Source organism: Quercus lobata, chromosome 9 (assembly GCF_001633185.2).
Source record: "Quercus lobata isolate SW786 chromosome 9, ValleyOak3.0 Primary Assembly, whole genome shotgun sequence".
Taxonomy (NCBI): domain Eukaryota; kingdom Viridiplantae; phylum Streptophyta; class Magnoliopsida; order Fagales; family Fagaceae; genus Quercus; species Quercus lobata.
In genome coordinates this window covers 7,030,336-7,038,649 of record NC_044912.1, presented here as the reverse complement: position 1 = coordinate 7,038,649, position 8,314 = coordinate 7,030,336, and the positions used below count along the sequence as shown (strand labels likewise).

Below are 8,314 nucleotides of genomic sequence, written 5' to 3'. Positions count from 1 at the left end.
AAGCTCCAAATACCAGAAAGATCAAGCTTAAATTGTGGAGAAGGCCCTTGCTAATTAGCTTGTGAGCTTAGCTCAAAATGGGTTAACCAATGCCCAACTCATGACTCTTGGATTCAGCCCATTCGACTGACCAAATCAACACACAAAGTTGGCATCTTACCCAAAAAATTGCTGCTTGGAAAGATGACTTGTGAGTTCAAACATAAGCTAAGACACTACAAAAAACATGACTTGTTACGCGGTGATTGACAATATTTCATTTCCTGTATGCAGGCTCTCGCTTGATGAACGGTTCATGAACTTATTCTTCTGTCTCTCAAGATTCTGCTTTTTAGGGTGGTTGTTCCTAGGCTGGGTTTAAGCCCCGATAGCGGGTTTGATTAAACTAGTGGCCCTATAAAGTTTGTTCTTACATATGAAATAATGGCTCAAGTATGTTTCTTCATTTTTCCTTCCTCAGTTCTTCCATCTGTTTGCCTTTTTAGTTGCACTGTTTTTGGATTTTGGAATACTTCTATTTTATTTTATAATACAATTATCACTTTCCCAGGTTATATTTTAATGGATCATTTGATCACATGAATATTGATGCTACCAGGTACCATCCCTTTCTTTCTTAATAAGTTAATATATTAAGATACTTATCCCCTGTCCCGCATATATTACTGCAACTTTAAATAGTGGTACCTTCTACTAAAATAAATATTTGGTTGATGTAGGTAATGATCTAGTCTATTTTATAAACTGTTGTCAAGAAATTTTAAAGTTGAAATTCGATTGCAGTGTCCAAAATTTGGAAATTATTAAGCCATTTCATTCAAACCTCATTTGGAAGCTGTGTTAATGCAATTGCATTGTTTTTCTTTTAGGTTTTGAAGAAATACATGGATGTATATCAGCTCCAGTGGTATGGTTATTGTCTGTTTAGGGCCCTTGCATGTTTACATAAGCAGGTAAGAAACTCCTACAATTGTACATTTAGGGAAGTCTCAAAAAATGCCTAGCTGTAAAGGTCTTTATTTTGTAATTGCATTGAGTGGTTCACAGAGATGTTAAGCCTGGGAACTTCATCTTCTCGTGGAAGCTAAATAAAGGCTATCTCATTGATTTCAATCTTGCCATGGTTGAGTTGCTTATCTTGAGAGTGCTGCCATACTAATGTGAATTTTTAAAGCAATCATTTCACTGAATTAAAAGTTAAAACATCAAAATAATCTGATGGTGTCTCTGTGTTCATTTTTCTTTTTCACAGGATTTGCAAAGCAAGTACACTATTGGAAGTAAGCTCTACCATTTTAATCCTTATAAGTTGTCCTACATGAATCTTTGTCCACTGTATGAGTAATTTCTTTTGTTGGCTACCTAGTTATGTTCTTGAGTTCCACTGTATGAGTCAGCTTATATCTTCTTAAATGACTATATTTTATTGCTGTTTTGTTCCTTGGTTAACTGTGCTGTTAGTTATACTCAGTTATCATAAATATTTAGTTTCTTCGAAATTTCTATCCTTAATTGGCCAATTCATGCATCTGTGCAGGTAAATCAAAATCAAGTCATAATGTTTCTATTAATCATGTTCCTCTCCGTCATTCAAATTCTACTTTGGAGATGATGATGAAGAATAAAATGTATCAAAACTTTTTACTCTTGGACAGATTTGGTCTTTGTACAAATTGTGGTTGTTGATATCTTTTCTCTTAAATAATAATTAACATATCGGCAATTTGTATGCAGCTTCTAATCTGTTAATTTGTAGGTTTGAGTTTAGAGATCAAAGAAAGTGTAATGGTAGCAATATACCACTTTTGCTATACATCAATATCATAGCATATCATCTCAACAATTGTGAATTTTTGTGTGTAAATATATAAATATATATTTTGCATGATTATGGTTTTTTTTTTTTTTTAATAAAATAAAAACTTATTTTAAGGGTCAAGAGACCCCTTAAATAACCTTATTTATCAAGGGTTGTAAATATAAATCTTTTAAACCTTGGTACAAGGTTATTTAAGGGTCTCTTGATCCTCAAAATAAGATTAGAGCACTTGTTTTGAGGGCCACGAAGGCCTTCAAAATTTCATTTTCAACGGTACATGTTTTGAGGGTTATCAAGGGTCAATTGGATTCTTGAAATAATTTTTTTCAAGGTTTTTTAATACTTTTTTAAGGGTTTTGACCCTTGAAAAAAGTCAGATTTGTTGTAGTGGAGCTGCTTAAAAGTTCAAACATGCTTCTAAGACATCTTTGTTGGCATTTCCCATGTTGCGGGCCAGCATATTATTAATTTGTAATTGTATGTTTGTTTGGTTACAGAACAACCCTTAATGGGACGGACTTGCATTTTGGTTTGACACTGTGGAAAGGTTCCTACCCTCTAATCGTTGAAAGATCATTTCAATGTTATATCAGATACATGGTGTGAACGATCAAATGAATTTAAAGCACATATACCATAAAAAAATGTTAGGGAAAGCAATATGCCAAAAAGAAAAGGCCAAACAACTCACAGATTCTTGCATATAATATTCAAAATATACAATCCAACATTTAGATTTTCAAAATATATACTCATATTAATTTTTCCAGTGGGAGTTATAGCTAATGACTACAACTTTTCTTAATATCTTTTTATCAGATGTGAATTTTGACAAATTTAGCATCAAATTGCATTTTCTTCTTAACAGTTGAAGATTAAAGATTAATAGTTAGATTATCAATCAAATGTTTGAAATTCAAGTTTTTGCAATCTAAAATTATACATAAAAAATAAGTTTATGGATCGAATAGTAAAATAACATCCAATTGGCACGAGAATTGATATGCTTGTTACGAACTCTAAAAACATGCAATCTAACGGTTATATTTTCAAAATATGTACTCAAGTTAATTTTTTTAGTGACAAACTTTGTCCTAATGAAAATCTAGAATAAATTAAGAACTCATCAAACAACTATATATAAAAATGTATCTTTTTATGTGATTGAGTAAACTCAGTAGGCCAAGCATGTTGATCCTTAGCAGATTTTCATAATACATCAAAATTAAATTAAAGTCTAGTACAAATATTACGGATTAAGTGTTAATCATCACTACTCTTCTTACCGTATCTAGTATTGTCACTATCATGAAGAGAATTAATTTGAAAACAAAACCAATTAGCTCTAGTTCTTCGACATTTTCATCTCCCTTAATAAGAGAATGGAGGTTTGTAAGGGAAAAAAAAAAAGACAGGTGATTAATTAAGGCTACCTAGAAAATGAAAACACGTTAAGAACTGAACTTGTGTCTTTTTATTACAAAATCATTGACAGTAATGGGTCCAGGCCAATTGTACGTTTCTTTAGTGTTTGCTTTGGTCTTTGAATTCAAAGAAAACCGTCTGTTTCTTTGAAATTCAAAATTTTGTTACCAGGATTTGGATTAGAGGAAGAGGTACGTGCCAAGCTTCTTCCTTCATGAATAACTTTCACTGGATGTATCTCATTTACACTAGTTTTAATGAAAAACCATCTTTTGTTGGCTCTTTGGAAAAAGGGAAAATATTGAAATAAAAATTTTACCAAAAGAAAAAGGAGTTTAAGAAAGCATTTGAAATTGTTTTGTTAATGCATTACAAATTTCACAGTTATAGGAGGTGACATATTGTAATTGGCATAAAATGAAAATGATGTTGGTGATAATCTCATATAAAAGTTATGTTGCAATAATCACAATTTGTCATTCGTAGTAGACATCCTCCACAACTTTTTTAGTATTACTTGTGATATTGATCAATACACTCAACTATTTTCTTTTTTCTTTTTTCATTTTTAGAATGTACCCGTGTGATTTTATTAAGGTAAATCAACTACATCCAATTGTAAAATCGAAACAATATGTGGTGGGACATTTAACATTCATACTTGAAAATCTAGTATGTGTATAGCATGTTTCGCCAAACTATGAGCTACACTATTGGCATTTCTCTTAACGTGAGAATACAACAATCTTACAAAATTATTTGCAAACACCTTCACATCCTCTATCAGTAGACCCAATGGAGATAGATTATGCTCCTCTGACTTAAATGCTTAAATCAGACCAAGAGAGTCACCTTCGAGAATAGCACTTCAGAAACCCAATTTGTACGCAAACGACAAAGCTTTCAGTGCAGCCAAAGCTTCTATCTCGTTTGCCTTGTAAGCTTGAGTAATTATTTTCGTGCAAGATGCCAAAACAACTCCATTGTTGTCCCTGATTACCAGTCCAATACCAGACATGTTTGATTCCCCGAACACGATGCCATCGAAATTTATCTTCACAAATCCAACTGTCGAAGACCGCCACCTCGTTCCACCATTATCGCTGTTCACCTGCACTTCTGTAACCTGCATATTTGCTCGGTATTGCACCAGCATTACTTTCGACTGTTCTACAACCTGATGAAGCTGACTGACCTGAAGATTCATTCGGACCTTGTTTCTCTAATTCCAAACATTCCAAACCATATAAGCAAACAACTCCAGGGACTTTCCTTCCCCAATCATCCATGACAGCAACTCCTTCACACTGATGAACTCAATCTCATACTTGAAACTCCATCCTTCCTAATCAGCCCACACCACATCCAACTTCAAACATGACCATAATGCGTGCTCCGTTTCCTTCACAACATGTTTAAACCTTTCATAGATTGGGTCTGCTATAATTTTACTTCGCATCAGCGCCTGTTTTGTTGGCAATGCATTATGGCAAGCTCGCCAAATAAAATTGTTTACTTTTGGTGGATCTCACATCTGCCATATCTCTTTCCATACCTGCTTGTCATGGATTGGGGGGGCTGATTGCGGGTTTGCTTGCATCTCCGACTCCTCTTTAAGGAATCTGTAACCAGACCTACAAGAATAGTTTCCGGAGGTGAAATAAGGCCAATATAAGGTGTCCTCTACTACATTTCGGCTAAGGGGAATTTTCTTGATCAACTCAGCATCCTTTTCCACAAATAGATTGTCAACCAGCTCTTCACTTCATCTCCTTGTGATTGGATCAAAAAGCGTATCCATGATATGATTTTCAAAACTCTCTAAGGGACAAGTTGGCTGCTATGGTGGGTGTTTTCTTGGCAGCCAGTGTTGCTGCCAAATGTTAATTTTTTCTCCACTTCCTATCCTCCATATTGCCCCCCTTTGAATGATGTCTCTCCCTCTAAGGATACTCTTCCAAGCATAAGACCCCATCCTTGAATTAGCAGCCTTCATAAGTGATGAATTTAGGAAAAAGTGTGCTTTAAACACTTCATAGAAGAGTGAGGTTTTATTATGCAAGAGTTACCAGGCTTGCTTTGCCAAAAGAGAATCATTGAACATGGCAAGATCTCGAAAACCCATACCTTCAATAGTCTTTGATTTTGTCATTTCCTCCCATTAAACCCAATGTATTTTCCTGTAGTCACCTCTTTGTCCCCACCAAAACTTCTTGATTAGGGCCTCAATCTCATTGCACAAACCCAACGGTAATTTGAAACATCCCATAGTGTAAGTTGAGATGGCTTGTATAACGGCCTTTAAAAGCACTTCCCTTGAGAAAGTAATTTAGCTTCCCACCGTGGAAGTTTCGGCCATACCTTCTCCTTTATGTAGTTAAAACTTTCTTTTTTTTTCCTTTGCCAACTAAAGGGGGCAGCCCTAGATATTTTTCATATTGCATGATTTCTGGAACACCCAAGATCACCTTGATCCTGTGCTTCACTTCCTCCGGTATAGATTTGCTAAAGAACAAAGAGGTTTTACTCCTGTTTTCTTTTTGTCCTGAGGCTTCCTTATACTTATTTAGTATGTCCATCACCTTATCACATTCTTCCATTGTTGCCTTGCAAAAAATAAGACTATCATCTACAAAAAGCAGATGCGTTAGTTTTGGGCCTCTCCTACAAAGGGAGTAGCCATGAATATCACCTTGTAATTCAGCCTTTTTAATTAAACCATTCAACCCTTCAGTACAAAGAAGGAAAAGGAAAGGGGAAAGTGGGTCTCCTTGCCTAATCCCCCTTGTAGGAAAAATCATTCCACATGGTTCTCCATTTACCAAAACAGAATATGAGACTGTTTTTGTTAGGTTCTAAAGACTTAGGTATTTATGTATTTAGAACTCTAATGTGTATTGTTGGCAAACCATGATCAAAACAATGTGTTTAGAAGTGTTTTAGTCTTGCTTAAAGTTGTGCATTTATGTAAAGTTGGAATCGAGCTAATGCAGAAAAGTTTTATGCATTTCGGCCTGGCTCGATTGATTGAAGCTTAGGCTCAATCGATCGAAGATCAGGTAGAATGTTTTTTTCTGCAGATTTTCCAACTCAGCCCTAGTTGTTTTAAAACGTTTTAGGGTTTTCTAATTTGTCCTAAGTATAAAAGGCAAACCCTAACCACGTTTTAGTGTTGCTCATATTGCAGTTTGTGTAAATTTCCTGTGAGATCTAAAGGAGTTTTCCTTTACACAAACTTAGGGTTTTCAAAGAGAAGATTTATCTACACCTTGATGATCAACTCGGTTACTGCCATTAAGGCTTAAAGAAAACACAAGCGGGTGTGCTTGTATCTGGTGGTGAATCCAAGAAAGAAGGAGTCCGTGAATTCGGAGCTTGCACGTGGTCGTGTCAGTAAGTTCTACTGGTTGGTAGCAATAAGAAGTCGAGCGTGGGGGCTTGTAAGTCTTATTGTATGAACTTCGATTCTTTCAAGATAGTGGATTCAAGTTTACCTTGAGGATAGCTAGGTCAAATCCTCCCCTGGTTTTTACCGGTTTGGTTTCCTGGATGATCATATCTTGTGTTATTTATCTTTCCGCTGCTTTGCATGATATGATCTTTGTTATTGTGATAACCTGAATTTGTTAAATTGGACTAAGTCACAACTTGGCTAATTACCTAGGTTAAATCAATTGTTTTAAGGGGTCTAAAAACCATCAATTTTCACACAACCCATTACAAGATTTATCCACCTCTCCCCAAAACCCATCTTCCTCATTGTCCCCTCTAAGTAATACCACTCCACCCAGTCATATGCTTTACTCATATCCAATTTTAGTGCCATATATCCATAAGTACCCCCCTTATACTTTTGTTTACTATGTAAGGTCTCAAAAGCCACCAAAATGTTATCCAAAATTAATGTTTCCTTCGTGAAGGCTGATTGGTGTTCTGTGATAATGGATGGAAGTAATTTTTTAAGGAAATTTGCATGGACTTTGGAATATATTTTGTAAAGCACATTACATAGGCTGATGAGACGAAATTGGTGTGCATATTCAGGAGAGTTTATTTTCGGAATAAGTGTCATAAAAGTATGGTTAAGGGGAGTTGGTATGGTACCTGAGTTCAACCATGACAATATGGATGAAGTGACATCATGATTTAGCGTGCTCCAAAAATGTTGATAAAAGAGCGGAGACATACCATCTAGTCCAGGTGTTTTGAGGGGTTCCATCTGTTGGAAAGCACTAACTACTTCACATGCCTCAAACTCTCGGCATAGACTTGCATTCATCTCCTCATCTATCACTATGGGCACACAATCTAACATACTTGTGGAGACACTACCCTCTATTGAAGCAAAGAGAGGCTTGTAACAGTTTACCATGACCTCACCTATCTCATCTTGTTTAGTTCTCCATACCCCACCCTTATCTCTAATTCCTTCCATTGAATTTTTCCTGAATCTCTTTGTGGCACAACAATGGAAATATTTAGTATTTTTATCCCCCTAGTTTGCCCATAGTATTCTTGAACGTTGAGCCCACATCGTTACTTCCCTATCCTACAAAACCTTAATCTCTTTTTTAATCTGTCTAACTTGAAAATGGTTCCCACTAACCATGGCTGCCCTCTCTTCTTTAGCTAGAACTTTTTTTAAACAATTCAATTCCAAACTTACATTACCAAAAACATTATTTTCCCATCGACCTAACTCCTTCCCACACATTTCCACCTTACTCAAAATATCTCCCTTAACCCCGACACCATTCCTACTTCCCTGGGCCGAATATACCACTTCCTCATAGCCCAAATTTGAAAGCCACATTTGTTCGAAACGATTTTTTTTTTTTTCCGAATAGGTGGAATCAAACCCAAGAGTTAGATGAGAATTGGAACATGATCAGATGAAGTACAAGTCAAATGGTACACTTTTGAACCCGCAAACTTCATGAACCAGCTGTTAGTGACCAAGCACCTATCAAGCCTCTCCCATATTGAAATTCCATTTTTGAAGTGCTTGCTTCAAGTATATTTTAAGCCCTTGAATTCCAAGTCCATGAAACCACATTCATCAATCACCTC

The 8,314-nt window shown here is 35.7% G+C and overlaps 1 long non-coding RNA gene across 1 annotated transcript; it reads left to right on the top strand.

Annotated features, from left to right (window-relative positions):
• Positions 1–374: 374 nt before the first annotated feature.
• LOC115959268 lies at positions 375–1,228 on the top strand. The gene is made up of 3 exons (XR_004084813.1): positions 375–432; positions 551–598; positions 870–1,228. It is a non-coding gene; the product is annotated as an uncharacterized LOC115959268 (long non-coding RNA).
• The last annotated feature ends 7,086 nt before the right edge of the window (positions 1,229–8,314 follow it).